Source organism: Arachis stenosperma, chromosome 9 (assembly GCF_014773155.1).
Source record: "Arachis stenosperma cultivar V10309 chromosome 9, arast.V10309.gnm1.PFL2, whole genome shotgun sequence".
Classification (NCBI taxonomy): Eukaryota; Viridiplantae; Streptophyta; class Magnoliopsida; order Fabales; family Fabaceae; genus Arachis; species Arachis stenosperma.
In genome coordinates, this window is record NC_080385.1 from 23423751 (window position 1) to 23442847 (window position 19097).

Below are 19097 nucleotides of genomic sequence, written 5' to 3' on the forward strand. Positions count from 1 at the left end.
AAGAAGAGCATGCAAAACACTTGAGGACCGTGTTGCAGATTCTAAAGGAGAATAAACTCTATGCAAAATTGTCTAAGTGTGAGTTTTGGAAGAGTGAGGTGAAGTTTTTAGGTCACGTGGTGAGTAAGAAGGGAATAGTCGTAGATCCAGCTAAGGTGGAGGCTATGATAGATTGGAAGCAACCAACCACAGTAAGTGAGATAAGGAGTTTTCTGGGCTTAGCTGGCTATTACCGAAGGTTCATCAAAGGCTTTTCGCAGTTAGCTTTACCGTTGACAAAGTTAACCCGCAAAGACACTCCGTTTGTTTGGACTCCTGAGAACGAGGAGAGCTTTCAGGCATTGAAGAAAAAGTTGACCACTGCACCTGTGTTGGTGTTACCTGAGCCGAACGAACCATTTGAGGTGTAATGTGATGCCTCATTAAAGGGTCTAGGGTGCGTGCTGATGCAGCATCATAATGTGGTGGCGTATGCCTCACGCCAGTTGAGACCTCATGAAGTTAGTTACCCTACGCACGATTTGGAACTCGCTGCGGTTGTGTTTGCCTTGAAAGTGTGGAGGCATTATCTCTATGGGGTTAAGTTCCAAGTCTTCTCCGATCACAAGAGCTTGAAATATCTCTTTGATCAGAAAGAGCTTAATATGAGGCAGAGGAGGTAGATGGAATTATTGAAGGACTACGATTTTGAGTTGAATTACCATCCAGGAAAGGCGAATGTAGTGGTAGATGCGTTGAGTCGGAAGTCGTTATATGCGGATTGGATGATGCTTCAAGAGGAGAAGTTGCTCAAGGGATTCAAGAGTCTGAAAATTGGTGCTCGAGAAGTATCTGGAACTCTGTGTTTGAGCCGATTAGAAATCTCAAGTGACTTTAAGTCCGAACTCCTAAAGGCTCATGAAAATGATGAAGCGTTATGGAAGGTGTTAACGGCTATTGAGCAAGGGAAACAGTGGAGAGTGTCGGAAGAAAAAGATGGGTTATGGAGATTCAAGGGTAGGATCATTGTGCCGGATGTTGGCACTTTGAGGCAAGATATTTTAAAGGAGGCACACAAAAGTGGATTCTCCATTCACCCGGGAAGTACTAAGATGTAACATGATTTAAAGGCAATGTTTTGGTGGCTGGGTATGAAGAATGATGTGGCGGAATATTTTTCAAAGTGCTTAACTTGTCAAAAGGTAAAGATTGAACATCAAAGACCTTCTGGGATGTTGCAACCTTTAGAGGTTCTGCAATGGAAATGGGAAGGTATTGCAATGGACTTTGTGTCAGGATTGCCAAGGACTAGGGCTGGTTTTGATGCTATCTGGGTGATTGTGGACCGACTGACGAAGTCAGCTCACTTTTTGCCCATTCGGATGACTTACACCCTTGAAGAGCTAGCACGGTTATACATAAAGGATATTGTGAGACTTCATGGTGTACCTATTACTATAATCTCTGATAGAGATCCTCGTTTCACTTTGAGGTTTTGGGGTGTGGTGCACGAAATTGTGATCAATACTTTTTAATACACAAAACAATCCCCGGTAATGGCTCCAAAGACTTGGTGCTCAATACCATGGCATAAACACAACTTCGCACAACTAACCAGCAAGTGCACTGGGTCGTCCAAGTAATAAACCTTACGCGAGTAAGGGTCGATCCCACGGAGATTGGTGGTATGAAGCAAGCTATGGTCATCTTGTAAATCTCAGTCAGGCAGACTCAAATGTATAATGGTGATGAACGAAAATAACATTAAAGATAAAGATAGGGATACTTATGTACATCATTGGTGTAAGAGCTTCAGACAAGTGTATGAAGATGCCTTCCCTTCCGTCTCTCTGCTTTCCTAATGTCTTCATCCAATCCTTCTTACTCCTTTCCATGGCAAGCTCATGTAGGGTTTCACCGTTGTCAATGGCTACCTCCCATCCTCGCAGTGAAAGCTAATGCACGCACTCTGTCACAGTACTGCCAATCACCGGTATGGTTTCCTCCCCTACCGGAATAGAATCCAGTGATTCTTTTGCGTCTGTCACTAACGCCCAGCAGGTTACAGGTTTGAAGCACGTCACAGTCATTCAATCATTGAATCCTACTCAGAATACCACAGACAAGGTTAGACCTTCCGGATTCTCTTGAATGCCGCCATCAATTCTTGCCTATACCACGAAGACTCCGGTTAAAGAATCCAAGAGACATTCACCAAGCCTCGAATGCTTGTAGAACAAGAATGGTTGTCAGTCACCTTGTTCATAGGTGAGAATGATGATGAGTGTCAATCACCACCTTCATCAAGTTGAAGAACAAGTGATATCTTGGTAAAAGAACAAGCGGAATTGAATAGAAGAACAATAGTAATTGCATTAATACTCGAGGTACAGCAGAGCTCCACACCTTAATCTATGGTGTGTAGAAACTCCACCGTTGAAAATACATAAGAACAAGGTCTAGGCTTGGCCGTGAGGCCAGCCTCCCAATGATCTAAGAACTAGATGTCCGAAGATGATCAAAGGATCTAAAAATAATCCAAAGATGAAAATACAATAGTAAAAGGTCCTACTTATAGAAAACTAGTAGCCTAAGGTGTACAAAGATGAGTAAATGACATAGAAATCCACTTCTGGGCCCACTTGGTGTGTGCTTGGGCTGAGCAAATGAAGCATTTTCGTGTAGAGACTCCTCTTGGAGTTAAACGCCAGCTTTTATTCCAGTTTGGGCGTTTAACTCCCATTTTGGTGCCAGTTCCGGCGTTTAACGCTGGAATTCCTGTAGGTGACTTTGAATGCCGGTTTGGGCCATCAAATCTTGGGCAAAGTATGGACTATCATATATTGCTGGAAAGCCCAGGATGTCTACTTTCCAACGCCGTTGAGAGCGCGCCAATTGGGCTTCTGTAGCTCCAGAAAATCCACTTCGAGTGCAGGGAGGTCAGAATCCAACAGCATCTGCAGTCCTTTTCAGTCTCTGGATCAGATTTTTGCTCAGGTCCCTCAATTTCAACCAGAAAATACCTGAAATCACAGAAAAACACACAAACTCATAGTAAAGTCAAGAAAAGTGAATTTTAATTAAAAACTAATAAAAATATACTAAGAACTCAACTAAAACTACTAAAAACATACTAAAAACAATGCCAAAAAGCATACAAATTATCCGCTCATCACAACACCAAACTTAAATTGTTGCTTGTCCCCAAGCAACTGAAGATCAAATAAGATAAAAAGAAGAGAATGTGCAATGAACTCCAAAAACATCTATGAAGATCAGTATTAATTAGATGAGCGGGGCTTTTAGCTTTTTGCCTCTGAATAGTTTTGGCATCTCACTTTATCCTTTGGAACTCAGAATGATTGGCTTCTTTAGGAGCTCAGAATCCAGATAGTGTTATTGATTCTCTTAGTTAAGTATGATGATTCTTGAACACAGCTACTTATTGAGTCTTGGCTGTGGCCCAAAGCATTCTGTCTTCCAGTATTACCACTGGATACATACATGCCACAGACACATAATTGGGTGAACCTTTTCAGATTGTGACTCAGCTTTGCTAAAGTCCCCAATTAGAGGTGTCCAGGGTTCTTAAGCACACTCTTATTGCCTTGGATCACAACTCTTTTTCTTTCTTTTTTTCTTTTTTTTTTCGGTATTTTTTTTTCGTCTGCTTCTTCTTCTTTTTTGTATTCACTGCTTTTTCTTGCTTCAAGAATCATTTTTATGATTTTTCAGATCCTCAGTAACATGTTTCCTTTTTCATCATTCTTTCAAGAGCCAACATTCATGAATCACAAATTCAAAAGACATATGCACTGTTCAAGCATACATTCAGAGAACAAAAGTGTTGCCACCACATCAAAATAATTAAACTGTTATAAAATTCAAAATTCATGCAATTCTTTTCCTTTTCAATTAAGCACGTTTTTATTTAAGAAAGGTGATGGATTCATAGGACATTCATAACTTTAAGGCATAGACACTAAGACACTAATGATCACAAGACACAAACATGGATAAACATAAGCATAAAAATTCGAAAAACAGAAGAATAAAGAACAAGGAAATCAAGGAACGAGTCCACCTTAGTGATGGCGGCTCTTCCTTCCTCTTGAAGGTCCTATGGAGTGCTTAAGCTCCTCAATGTCTCTTCCTTGCCTTTGTTGCTCCTCTCTCATGATTCTTTGATCTTCTCTTATTTCATGGAGAAGAATGGAGTGTTCTTGGTGCTCCACCCTTAGTTTGGTAATGGGCTTATCCTCATCAATGGTGATGTCTCCCTCTATGTCAACTCCAAATGAATAACAGAGGTGACAAATGAGGTGAGGAAAGGCTAACCTTGCTAAGGTAGAGGACTTATCCGCCACCTTGTAGAGTTCTTGGGCTATGACCTCATGAACTTCCACTTCTTCTCCAATCATGATGCTATGGATCATGATGGCCCGGTCTAAAGTAACTTCGGACCGGTTGCTAGTGGGAATGATTGAGCGTTGGATAAACTCCAACCATCCTCTAGCCACGGGTTTGAGGTCATGCCTTCTTAATTGAACCGGCTTGCCTCTTGAATCTCTCTTCCATTGTGCGCCCTCTTCACATATGGTTGTGAGGACTTGGTCCAACCTTTGATCAAAGTTGACCCTTCTTGTGTAAGGATGTTCATCTCCTTGCATCATAGGCAAGTTGAACGCCACCCTCACACTTTCCGGACTAAAATCCAAGTATTTCCCCCGAACCATTGTGAGATAATTCTTTGGATCCGGGTTCACACTTTGATCATGGTTCTTGGTGATCCATGCATTGGCATAGAACTCTTGAACCATCAAGATTCCGACTTGTTGAATAGGGTTGGTAAGCACTTCCCAACCTCTTCTTTGGATCTCATGGCGGATCTCCGGATATTCACCCTTTTTGAGTGAAAAGGGGACCTCGAGGATCACTTTCTTTAAGGCCACAACTTCATAGAAGTGATCTTGATGCACCCTTGAGATGAACCTATCCATCTCCCATGACTCGGAGGTGGAAGCTTTTGCCTTCCCTTTCCTCTTTCTAGAGGTTTCTCCGGCCTTGGATGCCATAATGGTTATGAAAAAGCAATGCTTTTACCACACCAAACTTAAAATGTTTGCTCGTCCTCGAGCAAAAGAAGAAAGACGAGAGTAGAAGAAGAAGAAATGAGGAAGAGGGAGATGGTGGTGTTTTGGTTGTGTGAAAATGAAGGAGTGAAGAAGGGTATTTATAGGAGAGGGGGGAGATGGATTGAGTTGATTGGTGAATGGGGGAAGAAGAGAGAGAGTGGTGGTGGGGTTGGTGGGGGTCCTGTGGGGTCCACAGATCCTGAGGTGTCAAGGAAAAGTCATCCCTGCACCAAATGTTGCTCAAAATCACGTTTTGAGCCATTTCTGGCGTTAAACGTCGGGCTGGTGCCCATTCCTGGCGTTTAACGCCAGGTTCTTGCCCTTTTCTGGCGTTTAACGCCAGTCTGGTGCCCCTTTCTGGCGTTAAACGCCCAGAATGGTGCCAGACTGGGCGTTAAACGCCCAACTGCTAGGCTTACTGGCGTTTGAACGCCAGCAGCATCTTCCTCCAGGGTGTGCTGTTTTTCATTTTGTTTTTGCTTTTTCAATGGATTTTTTGACTTCTTATGATCATCAACCTACAAAAAACATAAAATAACAAAAGAAACTATATAAATTATAATCATTGGGTTGCCTCCCAACAAGCGCTTCTTTAATGTCAGTAGCTTGACAGAGGGCTCTCATGGAGCCTCACAGATACTCAGAGCAATGTTGGAACTTCCCAACACCAAACTTAGAGTTTGAATGTGGGGGTTCAACACCAAACTTAGAGTTTGGTTGTGGCCTCCTAACACCAAACTTAGAGTTTGACTGGGGGGGCTCTTCTTGACTCTGATTTGAGAGAAGCTCTTCATGCTTCATCTCTATGGTGACAGAGGGATATCCTTGAGCCTTAAACACAAAGGATTCTTCATTCACTTGAATGATCAGTTCACCTCTATCAACATCAATCACAGCTTTTACTGTGGCTAGGAAGGGTCTGCCAAGGATGATGGTTTCATCCATGCACTTCCCAGTCTCTAGGACTATGAAATCAGCAGGAATGTAATGGTCTTCAACCTTTACCAAAACATTCTCTACAAGTCCATGAGCTTGTTTTCTTGATTTGTCTGCCATCTCTAATGAGATTTTTGCAGCTTGTACCTCAAAGATCCTTAGCTTCTTCATTACTGAGAGAGGCATGAGGTTTACACTTGACCCTAAGTCACACAGAGCCTTCTTGAAGGTCATGGTGCCTATGGTACAAGGTATGGAAAACTTCCCAGGATCTTGTCTCTTTTGAGGTAATTCCTGCCTAGACAAGTCATCCAGTTCTTTGGTGAGCAAAGGAGGTTCATCCTCCCAAGTCTCATTTCCAAATAACTTGTCATTTAGCTTCATGATTGCTCCAAGGTATTTAGCAACTTGCTCTTCAGTGACATACTCATCCTCTTCAGAGGAAGAATACTCATCAGAGCTCATGAAAGGCAGAAGTAAGTCCAATGGAATCTCTATGGTCTCATTTTGAGCCTCAGATTCCCATGGTTCCTTACTAGGGAACTCATTGGAGGCCAGTGCACGCCCAGTGAGGTCTTCCTCAGTGGCGTTTACTGCCTCTCCTTCCTCTCCAAATTCGGCCATGTTGATGGCCTTGCACTCTCCTTTTGGATTTTCTTCTGTATTGCTTGGAAGAGTACTTGGAGGGAGTTCAGTAACTTTCTTGCTCAGCTGTCCCACTTGTGCCTCCAAATTCCTAATGGAGGATCTTGTTTCATTCATGAAACTTTGAGTGGTTTTAATTAGATCAGAGACCATGGTTGCTAAGTCAGAGGGGTTCTGCTTAGGATTCTCTGTCTGTTGCTGAGAAGATGATGGAAAAGGTTTGCCATTGTTAAACCTGTTTCTTCCACCATTATTATTGAAACCTTGTTGGGGTCTCTCTTGATTCTTCCATGAGAGATTTGGGTGATTTCTCCATGAAGAATTATAGGTGTTACCATAGGGTTCTCCTAGGTAATTCACCTCTTCCATTGAAGGGTTCTCAGGATCATAAGCTTCTTCCTCAGATGAAGCCTCCTTAGTACTGCTTGGTGCGTTTTGCATTCCAGACAGACTTTGAGAAATCAAATTGACTTGTTGAGTCAATATTTTGTTCTGAGCCAAAATGGCATTCAGAGCATCAATCTCAAGAACTCCTTTCTTCTGACTTGTCCCATTGTTCACAGGATTCCTTTCAGAAGTGTACATGAATTGGTTATTTGCAACCATTTCAATGAGCTCTTGAGCCTCTGTAGGCGTCTTCTTCAGATTGAAGAGATCCTCCAGCAGAGCTATCCAAAGACATCTTGGATAGTTCAGAGAGACCATCATAGAAGATACCTATGATGCTCCATTCAGAAAGCATGTCAGAAGGACATTTTCTGATCAATTGTTTGTATCTTTCCCAAGCTTCATAGAGGGATTCTCCATCCTTCTGTCTGAAGGTTTGGACTTCCACTCTAAGCTTACTCAATTTTTGAGGTTGAAAGAACTTTGCCACGAAGGCATTGACTAGCTTTTCCCAAGAGTCCAGGCTTTCTTTAGGTTGAGAGTCCAACCATATTCTAGCTCTGTCTCTTACAGCAAAAGGGAATAGCATCAGTCTGTAGACCTCAGGGTCAACCCCATTAGTCTTGACTGTGTCACAGATTTGCAAGAACTCAGCTAAGAACTGATGAGGATCTTCCAATGGAAGTCCATGGAACTTGCAATTCTGTTGCATTAGAGAAACTAATTGAGGCTTAAGCTCAAAGTTGTTTGCTCCAATGGCAGGGATAGAGATGCTTCTCCCATAGAAGTCGGGAGTAGGTGCAGTAAAGTCACCCAGCACCTTCCTTGCATTGTTTGCATTGTTGTTGTTTTCGGCTGCCATGTCTTCTTCTTCTTTGAAGAATTCAGTTAGGTCCTCTACAGAGAGTTGTGCTTTAGCTTCTCTTAGTTTTTGCTTTAAGGTCCTTTCAGGTTCAGGGTCAGCTTCAACAAGAATGCCTTTGTCTTTGTTCCTGCTCATATGAAAGAGAAAAGAACAAGAAAATATGGAATCCTCTATGTCACAGTATAGAGATTCCTTGAGGTGTCAGAGGAAAAGAAATTTAGAAGGCAGAAGTAGAAAATTCGAACTTATCAAAGAAGATGGAGTTCGAATTTTGCATTAAGGGATAGTGTTAGTCCATAAATGGAAGGATGTGAGAAGGAGGGAAGAAGATTTTCGAAAATTAATTAAAATATTTTGAAAACATTTTTGAAAAGCATTAATTGATTTTCGAAAATCAAAGTGGAAAAGAAATCAAGTGTTTTTTTGAAAAAGATTTTTAAATTAGAAATCAAAAAGATTTGATTGAAAACTATTTTGAAAAAGATGTGGTTAAGAAGATATGATTGAAAAGTTATGGTTTTAAAAAGATTTGATTTGAAAACAATTTTAAAAGATATGATTTGAAAACAATTTTAAAAAGATTTGATTTAAAAAAAAAATAATGACTTGCCTAACAAGAAAAGATATGAGTCAAACATGAAACCTTCCTTAATAGAAAAGGCAAAAAAATGTTCAATCAAATCATTAATTGTTAGTAAGTATCTTTGAAAAAGGAAATTGATTTTGAAAACATTTGATTGAAAAGATATGATTTGAAAAAGATTTGATTTTGAAAAACTTTGAAAACTTGAAAAAATTTGATTTGAAAAACAAAATCTTCCCCCTAGCACCATCCTGGCGTTAAACGCCCAGAATGGTATCCATTCTGGCGTTTAACGCCCAAAATGCACCCTTTTTGGGCGTTAAACGCCCAACCAGGTACCCTGGCTGGCGTTTAAACGCCAGTCTGCCTTCTTCACTGGGCATTTTCGAATGCTCAGCTTTTTCTGTATAATTCCTCTGCAGTATGTTCTGAATCTTCAATTCTCTGTATTATTGACTTGAGAGGACACAAAGTAAAAAAAAAAATATTTTTGGATTTTTTAATAATCAAAATGCAACAAGAATCAAATAACAATGCATGCAAGACACCAAACTTAGTAGTTTGTATACTATTGACACTATATGAGACACATAAACACTCAAGTTAAAAGAATTCAAAGATCAGAGTAAGAAATCATCAAGAATTTCTTGAAGATCCTAAAGACACATGAATGAATGCATGTAATTGACACCAAACTTAAGATGAGACTCTAGACTAAAACAAGAAATATTTTTGGATTTTTTTTATTTTTAAATTTTTTTGTGATTTTCGAAAATTAAGTGGAAAAAGATATCAAAATTCTTAATGAGAATTCCAGGAATCAGTGCAATGCTAGTCTAAGACTCCGGTCCAGGAATTAGACATGGCTTCACAGCCAGCCAAGTTTTCAAAGAAAGCTTCGGTCCAAAACACTAGACATGGCCAAAGGCCAGCCAAGCCTTAGCAGATCACTGCTCCAAAAGCAAGATCAACAAGCTCTTGTGATGATAAGTTGAGACCTCGGTCCAATGAAATTAGACATGGCTTTACAGCCAGCCAGATTTCAGCAAATCATCATGAAACTCTAGAATTCATCTTCAAGAATTTCGAAAAAAAAAAAATAAATAAATGCCTAATCTAAGCAACAAGATGAACCGTCAGTTGTCCATACTCAAGAACAATCCCCGGCAACGGCGCCAAAAACTTGGTGCACGAAATTGTGATCAATACTTTTTAATACACAAAACAATCCCCGGTAATGGCTCCAAAGACTTGGTGCTCAATACCATGGCATAAACACAACTTCGCACAACTAACCAGCAAGTGCACTGGGTCGTCCAAGTAATAAACCTTACGCGAGTAAGGGTCGATCCCACGGAGATTGGTGGTATGAAGCAAGCTATGGTCATCTTGTAAATCTCAGTCAGGCAGACTCAAATGTATAATGGTGATGAACGAAAATAACATTAAAGATAAAGATAGGGATACTTATGTACATCATTGGTGTAAGAGCTTCAGACAAGTGTATGAAGATGCCTTCCCTTCCGTCTCTCTGCTTTCCTAATGTCTTCATCCAATCCTTCTTACTCCTTTCCATGGCAAGCTCATGTAGGGTTTCACCGTTGTCAATGGCTACCTCCCATCCTCGCAGTGAAAGCTAATGCACGCACTCTGTCACAGTACTGCCAATCACCGGTATGGTTCCCTCCCCTACCGGAATAGAATCCAGTGATTCTTTTGCGTCTGTCACTAACGCCCAGCAGGTTACAGGTTTGAAGCACGTCACAGTCATTCAATCATTGAATCCTACTCAGAATACCACAGACAAGGTTAGACCTTCCGGATTCTCTTGAATGCCGCCATCAATTCTTGCCTATACCACGAAGACTCCGGTTAAAGAATCCAAGAGACATTCACCAAGCCTCGAATGCTTGTAGAACAAGAATGGTTGTCAGTCACCTTGTTCATAGGTGAGAATGATGATGAGTGTCAATCACCACCTTCATCAAGTTGAAGAACAAGTGATATCTTGGTAAAAGAACAAGCGGAATTGAATAGAAGAACAATAGTAATTGCATTAATACTCGAGGTACAGCAGAGCTCCACACCTTAATCTATGGTGTGTAGAAACTCCACCGTTGAAAATACATAAGAACAAGGTCTAGGCTTGGCCATGAGGCCAGCCTCCCAATGATCTAAGAACTAGATGTCCGAAGATGATCAAAGGATCTAAAAATAATCCAAAGATGAAAATACAATAGTAAAAGGTCCTACTTATAGAAAACTAGTAGCCTAAGGTGTACAAAGATGAGTAAATGACATAGAAATCCACTTCCGGGCCCACTTGGTGTGTGCTTGGGCTGAGCAAATGAAGCATTTTCGTGTAGAGACTCCTCTTGGAGTTAAACGCCAGCTTTTATTCCAGTTTGGGCGTTTAACTCCCATTTTGGTGCCAGTTCCGGCGTTTAACGCTGGAATTCCTGTAGGTGACTTTGAACGCCGGTTTGGGTCATCAAATCTTGGGCAAAGTATGAACTATCATATATTGCTGGAAAGCCCAGGATGTCTACTTTCCAACGCCGTTGAGAGCGCGCCAATTGGGCTTCTGTAGCTCCAGAAAATCCACTTCGAGTGCAGGGAGGTCAGAATCCAACAGCATCTGCAGTCCTTTTCAGTCTCTGGATCAGATTTTTGCTCAGGTCCCTCAATTTCAGCCAGAAAATACCTGAAATCACAGAAAAACACACAAACTCATAGTAAAGTCTAGAAAAGTGAATTTTAATTAAAAACTAATAAAAATATACTAAGAACTCAACTAAAACTACTAAAAACATACTAAAAACAATGCCAAAAAGCATACAAATTATCCGCTCATCAGGGTGCATTTCAGAAAGCTTTTGGAACCCGATTAAGCTTGAGTACAGCTTACCATCCTCAAACAGATGGCCAATCCGAGAGGACGATCCAAACACTAGAGGATATGTTGAGGGCTTGTGTTTTGGACCAACCGGCGAGTTGGGATCGATATATTCCATTAGTGAAGTTTTCATACAATAATAGTTACCATGCGAGCATCAGAATGGCTCCGTATGAAGCCTTGTATGGGAGGAAATGTCAATCTCCGCTATGTTGGTATGAAGCTGGAGAGAAAGGCTTGTTGGGACTGGAGATGATAGCTGAGACTACTGAACAAGTCAAGAAAATATGAGATAGGATGCTTACGGTGCAGAGTCATCAGAAGAGTTACACCGATCAGAGGCGGAAACCCTTGAAATTTGAGGAAGGAGACCATGTTTTCCTTAAGGTTACTCCAACCATAGGAGTAGGTAGGGCAATTAAAGCGAAGAAGTTGAATCCTCGATACATTGGTCCATTTCAGATCCTGGAGAGGATTGGACCGGTGGCATATCGGATGGCTCTACCACCTCATATTTTGAACCTGCACGACGTGTTTCACATGTCACAGCTTCGGAAGTACACTCTTGATGCTAGCCATGTGTTGGAACCTAAATCGGTACAGTTAAGAGAAGATTTGACGCTTCCAGTGGCTCCAGTCAGAATTGATGATACTAGTATCAAACAGTTGCGTGAAAAAGAGGTTTCATTAGTCAAAGTGGCATGGAGTCGAGGCGGTGTTGAGGAACACACTTGGGAACTTGAGTCGGAGATGCGAACGGATTATCTGCACTTATTCTCAGGTAATAGAATTTGAATTTTGTGGGCAAAATTCCCAATTAGGTGGGTAGAATGTAAAACCCAGTTAATTAATGGCTAATTAACCCATAAATTAGAATTCATTCTAGAAAGCCAAAAATGTTATTTTTATGGCTTAATATGATAGAGGAGATTGAGACGAGAATTTCGGTACCAATTTTATAGAAATCGGATCAAGATTGGACCGAACGGGCCAAACCGGGCCAACCGGACCCAAAGTGGGCCCTTGGCCCAACTAAACTAAACCAAAACCCTAGTTTTCAGTACTCTCTCTCCTCATTTGTTACACACACACGCTGAAATGGAGTAAGGGAGGGAAGAACACTCTCTCAAACTTCTATTCCTCACTTGATCTTCAAACTACCATAACTTTTGATCTAGAGCTCCGATTGTCGCACTGTTTGCAGCCACGCGTTCACCGTGGAGAGCTCTACAAAACCCATACTACCAATCTTGAGGTAAGCCACATTTTGCTCTTCGAATTTCTAGCCTTGTTTTCAAGTTTCATGAGCAAAAATGTTGAGATTTTGGGCTCTTTGATGTTATAGGACCCAACTCTCTTGAAGGAGAAGATTAATCTTGTCTCCTTGGACCTTGGGTGTGGTAAGATTCTCAACCTTAGTGTAATTTGTTGTTCTATGATATTTGGGTATTGAGATGTTGTGTATGGGTATGAAGATTGTGGCTTAGGTTGTGTATGTGTGACTATTGGGGCTTGATTGAGACCTTGGAAAGATTGAAAAGTGATTTTTGGTGGTAAAAATATGTTCTTGGAGGTGTTGAGAACTAGAGGGCTTGTGGACAAGTGGTTTGGAAGTGCTCCGGTTGAGCTTGGGAAATCGGCTAAGGTATGGTCTCGGTTTCTCGTATCTAATATGTAACGTGGTAGGAAATACTTAGGCTAGAGGCCCTAAGATAGGCATTGAATTATTGATGTTGTTTAATGATTGAGATATATGATGTGGTCATATATGTGATGATGATTATTGATGCCTTGATGGTACGTTGTATGAGAAATATGCATGTTGTGATATATGCTTGATGGTTGATCCAGGTTGAATTGTGGGTGAAATCATGTTGATGGTGAGTATGATATTGATTATGTACAATGATAGTTGATTGGAAATGGCATTATTGGAAATTGGGATGAGAAAGTATATATGACATGTCTATGTGTTTGTCTCTTAGCCATTTGATTGAGAAGTGTTAAAATGGTGGGATGATGTTTTGTGAATTGTGGTGAAGTGTTGATGTGTGAGTTGAGGAGGCTTGATGTTGATTTTGGTACATTTTGATTGATTTAAAAAAGGGTTAAAATTGGCATATTTTGGTTGATTTTGAAAAGAGTTGAAAATGGCTTGTTTTGAAAATGGCACCTTGTGGTTTTGTATGGAAACATGGTTTTTGGACATATATTGATGGGACATAACTTGGACTACGGATCTCCGTTTTATACCAAAATTATTTAAAAATGAAATTGGATCCGGGATGTCCATGCTGTTCGAAGAACGGGCGAAAAACGATTTAAAATGAGAAAGTTATGTCCATCGGAAGATTGGGGGTTGAATCTGTGAATTCTGCAGCTTTTAACTTAGAAAAAATTTTTAGCAGAATGACCCCCCACGCGTAGGCGCACTTGGCACGTGCGCGTCGTTCTTCAAGAAGGCACCATCCACGCGTGCGCGTGGTGTGCGCGGGCGCGTCGATGTGATGCACCCAATGCCCAGCCATTTTCCTGAGAGTTGTGCCAGAGTTATGCCAAATGTACTGCGTATACGCGCGGCTGACGCGTACGCGTCGTTTAGCTATTTTCAATCCAGCCGTCCGCATATATGACGCTTGCGCGTCGATGAGTTTTGTGGCCATCCACGCGTGCGCGTGAAGTGCGCGTACGCGTGGCCCTGTTTTCATCCCAAAGTTGATTTTGAGTTTTAAAGGCCAATTTCATACTTCTAAGCCTCCGATCTCACCACTTGTGTCTTAAATTATTATGATATGCCTAGTGATGAGAAAGGAGCTAGTGAATGTGGTAACTTGCAAGTGAAGCAAGGGAAAAATGAATGATCAATGAGGATCAAAGATGATTATGTGAGATGCGGAGGATGGCAATGGAAGTGCTTGTTATGCCATGGGCCGAAGGGCCATAATTGTTAATGAATTGGCTGGTTATAGATTTAACCGTGAGCCAGATGGCTAGATTATTGCCGTGATACGGCGGAGCCATGATTATGGCTAAGTATAAATGCATATATGATGTTGAATGAATTGTGAATGTTTGCACTTCCACTATTGGAGATGAGAGTTTCCCTGGGAGAAAGCAGTGGCTAGCCACCACGTGCTCCAGGTTGAGACTCGAAGCTCTTTTGACCCTATGTCGTAAGTGTGGCTGGGCACTGTGAAAGTCCCAGATGAGTTCGCCCCCGTAAATATTCACCAGTGAGGGTGATGGATATGGATCATGATTATGATCAAGTTTATGATGAGTATAACTCGAGTTGGGGATGCGTGACAGAGGGACAGTCCAATGGTTAGCTACCAGGACTTGTCGGGTTGGCTCTATAACCGACAGATGATATCATCAGGCATTAGGGACATGCATTCATCATATGCATACTATGTGAATTGATTGAGATTGCCTATTTGACTGCATATTACTTGCTATTTGTCTAAGTGCCTTATTTGTTCCTATTTGTATATCTCTTGTCTGATATAACTGTGTTTGCTATATTATATTCCTGCTGGTGGTTGGGAGGTCTGAAGGAATTGGAAAGAGAAGTATTAGTTAGACTGAAGGATCTTTAGTCAGATGCCCTTTATGGTTTAGCTTGTTTGTAAGCTTTGATTTTATCTGGAGGAAGTTCTAGGATTGCCTTCGACTTTTCTCTATTGTTATATATTATATATGTGGAAGTTGTTACCATGCTGGGAACCTCTGGTTCTCACACATGCGGATTTTGTGGTTTTCAGATGCAGGACGTAAGGTTTCTCGCTGAAGTATGCTGGAGACTTTTGGATTAGCGAAGATCTTTTGTTCTCGGGACTCTGTTTTGATTTTATGATTCCTCTTAGATACTTTTATCTCCATTGAATAATACAACTGTGATGACTCCTCTTATAGGAGATTTTTGGAGAATAGGTTCTCAGTTTTTGTGTCCCTTTGGGTTTTCCTTGGGGTTTCCTATTTTATTTACTTGTATATCTATATGTTGCTATGCTCGGACCAGTTATCTTCGCAACCGGATTTTGAGTTTTGATATTCCCGTTTTTGACATTCTTTTGTATATATATAATCTCGCGTTGGTTCGTCCTTGTTCGTTACGTTATCGATCGGAGTGTTGCGCTTTTCGAGTTACGATTTTTGTTTTACCTTTTTTCTCAAAAAGGCTCCTAGTTAAAATCATTTTTCACAATACTATTCGTACTAAATTTTCATTTTTAGAAGTCGTAATACCTTGCCATCTCTGAATTATGACTTAAGCATAAGACTCTGTATGGTAGGGTGTTACATATTTAAACGTTGTCTTTATGAAAAAATCGCATTATTTACTTTGAAAAAAAATTTACTCACTGTTATAATTTAAATAAAATATATAATAGATATTAAACCAATTTATTTTAATAATTACTCAGTCACAAATATTCATCAAAGATATGAAATTTAAGAGCATACAAAATAAATATAACACCTACAACTTTTACACTACCACGATAAGATGATTATCACAAGGCTTTTTAACATAAATTAAACAGAACAACATATAATAATAAAGAAACAATCAAATCCAAAAAGTTATAAAACACCTATCATACACTACGACTGTTAACATTGAAAAAGTTTTAACAATTTATTCTTTTATTAGCTATCTTTTTATCTACTCTACACTTTATTTACGAATATGTTAAGGACTAAACCTATACTTCAACCTTTTAAAATCTTATATATTCTTGCTAAACACAATATTATTATACGTCATCCATATTTATCAAAGAACCGAAAATAACAAAAGCATCAATCTGTTTTTTATAGAAACTATTGAATAGAAGAATCGTTGGTAAAAAGATGATGTTCTCTTATAATATATATGATTTTTTACGATGATAAAATAAAAATAAAAGGTATGAAATAATATTGCGTATATTTAAGTCAATTTAATCCTTTTTAATAACCAGATTTATTATAACGTAATTGATAAACAACGACAGTTAATACGGAATATATATTTTAAGTATAATATACATTTTATGACTTTGTACGAAACAATATTAGTTTTAATTTATATATTTATTATTGGGTATTAAAAATAAAAAATATTTGTACTGTTAACCTTTTTCAAACTTTTCTAAACTCCGACTGTGATTAGGCCTAAAAGGTTACCCACCTTGTCAAAAATAAATGTAATTTAATCAATTTTCATCTGATAGTACTATACATTGGCATAATCATAGGAGAATTAAGTTTAGTAAGATAACGATATAGTATTTAGTTACCACAAGAGTATTTTTATATATAGAATTATCAATCAATTATGTATGGCTTCTGATGAAAATAATATATTCAACATGGATATTGTTTGTTTGGTAAAAGATAACAGATTGACAAAAAAAATTAATTACAATGGATATATTCATTATAAGAAATATTTTTTTATGTAATACTATAAAAAATATCATGGTCACCCTGAATTACTACAGGTTCAACTTCCATCGACAGCAGTAAAATACTTAAATTGAGACATTTTTTTACTATAATATTTGTCAAACAAACAATTAATGAAACACTCATCCATACCTTCTTATTTTAATTAAGTACATTTATACATAAAAAAAAGAAAAAAAAGAAGAGTTAAAATCGCAAAAGCGATAAAAATGATAGTTCTTATAATTTTGTGTGGCTATCTATATATAGAAGACCAGAAGATCATGGTTATCTAACAAAATTAATTTGTATTTATTGCATTCAATTTGAATAGATAAAAAATCATCTTATTTTAGTTTAATCCTTAATTCACATGATTTGAATTTAGTTCAATATGTATGATTTGATTTGATTTAATTATTAGTGAAAAATACCTAGAGAGCCTATTTTATTCATATATTTATTATTTTAATAATTAATAAACTAATCTAATTAATTAATTAATAAATACAGATAATTAGTATAATTAATTTGATTTAATAAATTAAAAAATACTAACAGAATATTAATAGAAATAAATTAGAAAATACTACTAAATCAAATTGATATAAATTATAATAAATTGTGTGATACTTAAATATCTAATAAAACTAATTAGTTGATATAGTTAATTTATCGTAATAAATTGTATTTAATGAGTAAAAAAAAAACAAATCGCTAAACACTCTCAAAGCATGTCACGTCAACTCTATCATTAAGTGCAAAAATCTGATTTTTATATAACAAAATAGACAATAAATAGAAGAGATAAGAATGTGATATGTGATATATTTTAATTATAAAATTGATAATATGTAATAGATTTTTTTATGAATATTTATTGCTTGTTCATTGCTAGTTTTAACGTAATTACTTAATAAATTCTGTCTATGAAATTATCAACTACCTAATATTATGATTTAGTTAATAAGAACGTTGACATTAATATTTTTTCATAAGTCTTGTTATTATTTATAATTAGGAAAGACCCCTACATAAATTTATTTCCTTAATGAATGTTAAATTTATTTTGTTGCAAAATTCTATATTACCTTTAAAATTTTAGCGTAATTGAGTCTAATTTTTACTTTTGAAATGAATTTTCTCGAAAAAATTAATATGTAAATTATATTAGTATTACAAAATTACTTTATTAACATAATTAGTAGTGCTTACTAGAACCATTAAATTTAGCTTTTAATGATATTAAAATCAACTTATTTTATTATCTTGTACCTTCAAACAATTTAACATAAAAATCTAATAATTGAAAAAAAAATTCATTACAATGAGAATATTCATTTTAACAAATATTCTTCTATCTAATACTATAAAAAAAATATACTGATAACCTTGAATTACTACGGGTCAACTTCCATTCATAGTGGTAGAATGCCGAAATTGAGATATATTCATCAAATAAACAATCAATTAAATATCATCCATATTTTCTCATTTTGGGTACATTTATACATAAAAAAAAATATACATAAAGGAAAAAAAGGAAGAAAAGAAGAGTTAAAATAGCATTTGTGATAAAAATTACGATTCTTATAATTTCGTGTGGCCATCTATATATAGTAGACCAGACGATTATGATTATCTAACAAAATTAATTTGTATTTATTGCATTCAATTTGAATAGGTAAGAAATCATCTTATTTTAATTTAGCCCTTAATTCGCATAATTTGAGTTTGGCTCAATATATATGATTTGATTTGATTTGATAAAATTATTAGTTAAAAATATTTCTGTTGTCTATTTTATTCAAAAATTTATTATTTAATGACTAATTAGTTAATTAGTACACACAATAAATTTGGTTTAATTAATTAAAAATAAATTAAAAATACTAACAGAACATTAAAAGAAATAAATTAAAAAATATTACCAAATCAAATTAATATAAATTATAATAAATTATGTGATATTTAAATATCTAATCAAACAATTAGTTGATATAATTAATTTATCGCAATAACTTGTATTTAATGAGTTAAAATAAATAATTCGGGAAACACTTTCATAAGCATGCCACGTCAGCTTCATCATTAAATGCAGAAATCCGATTTTTATATAATAGAATAGATTCTCAAATATAATTTTTAAATATATATAAATAATAAATATTAAAATTCGGTTAATACATTAATAATAATAATCCTATAATATACTATTAGTATTATGATATAAATAAT

The 19097-nt window shown here is 37.4% G+C and overlaps 1 non-coding gene across 1 annotated transcript; it reads left to right on the forward strand.

The window, feature by feature from the left end:
- Positions 1-7431: 7431 nt before the first annotated feature.
- Positions 7432-7539, forward strand: LOC130953800 (small nucleolar RNA R71). Its single transcript, XR_009075961.1, has one exon. It is a non-coding gene; the product is annotated as a small nucleolar RNA R71 (small nucleolar RNA).
- The last annotated feature ends 11558 nt before the right edge of the window (positions 7540-19097 follow it).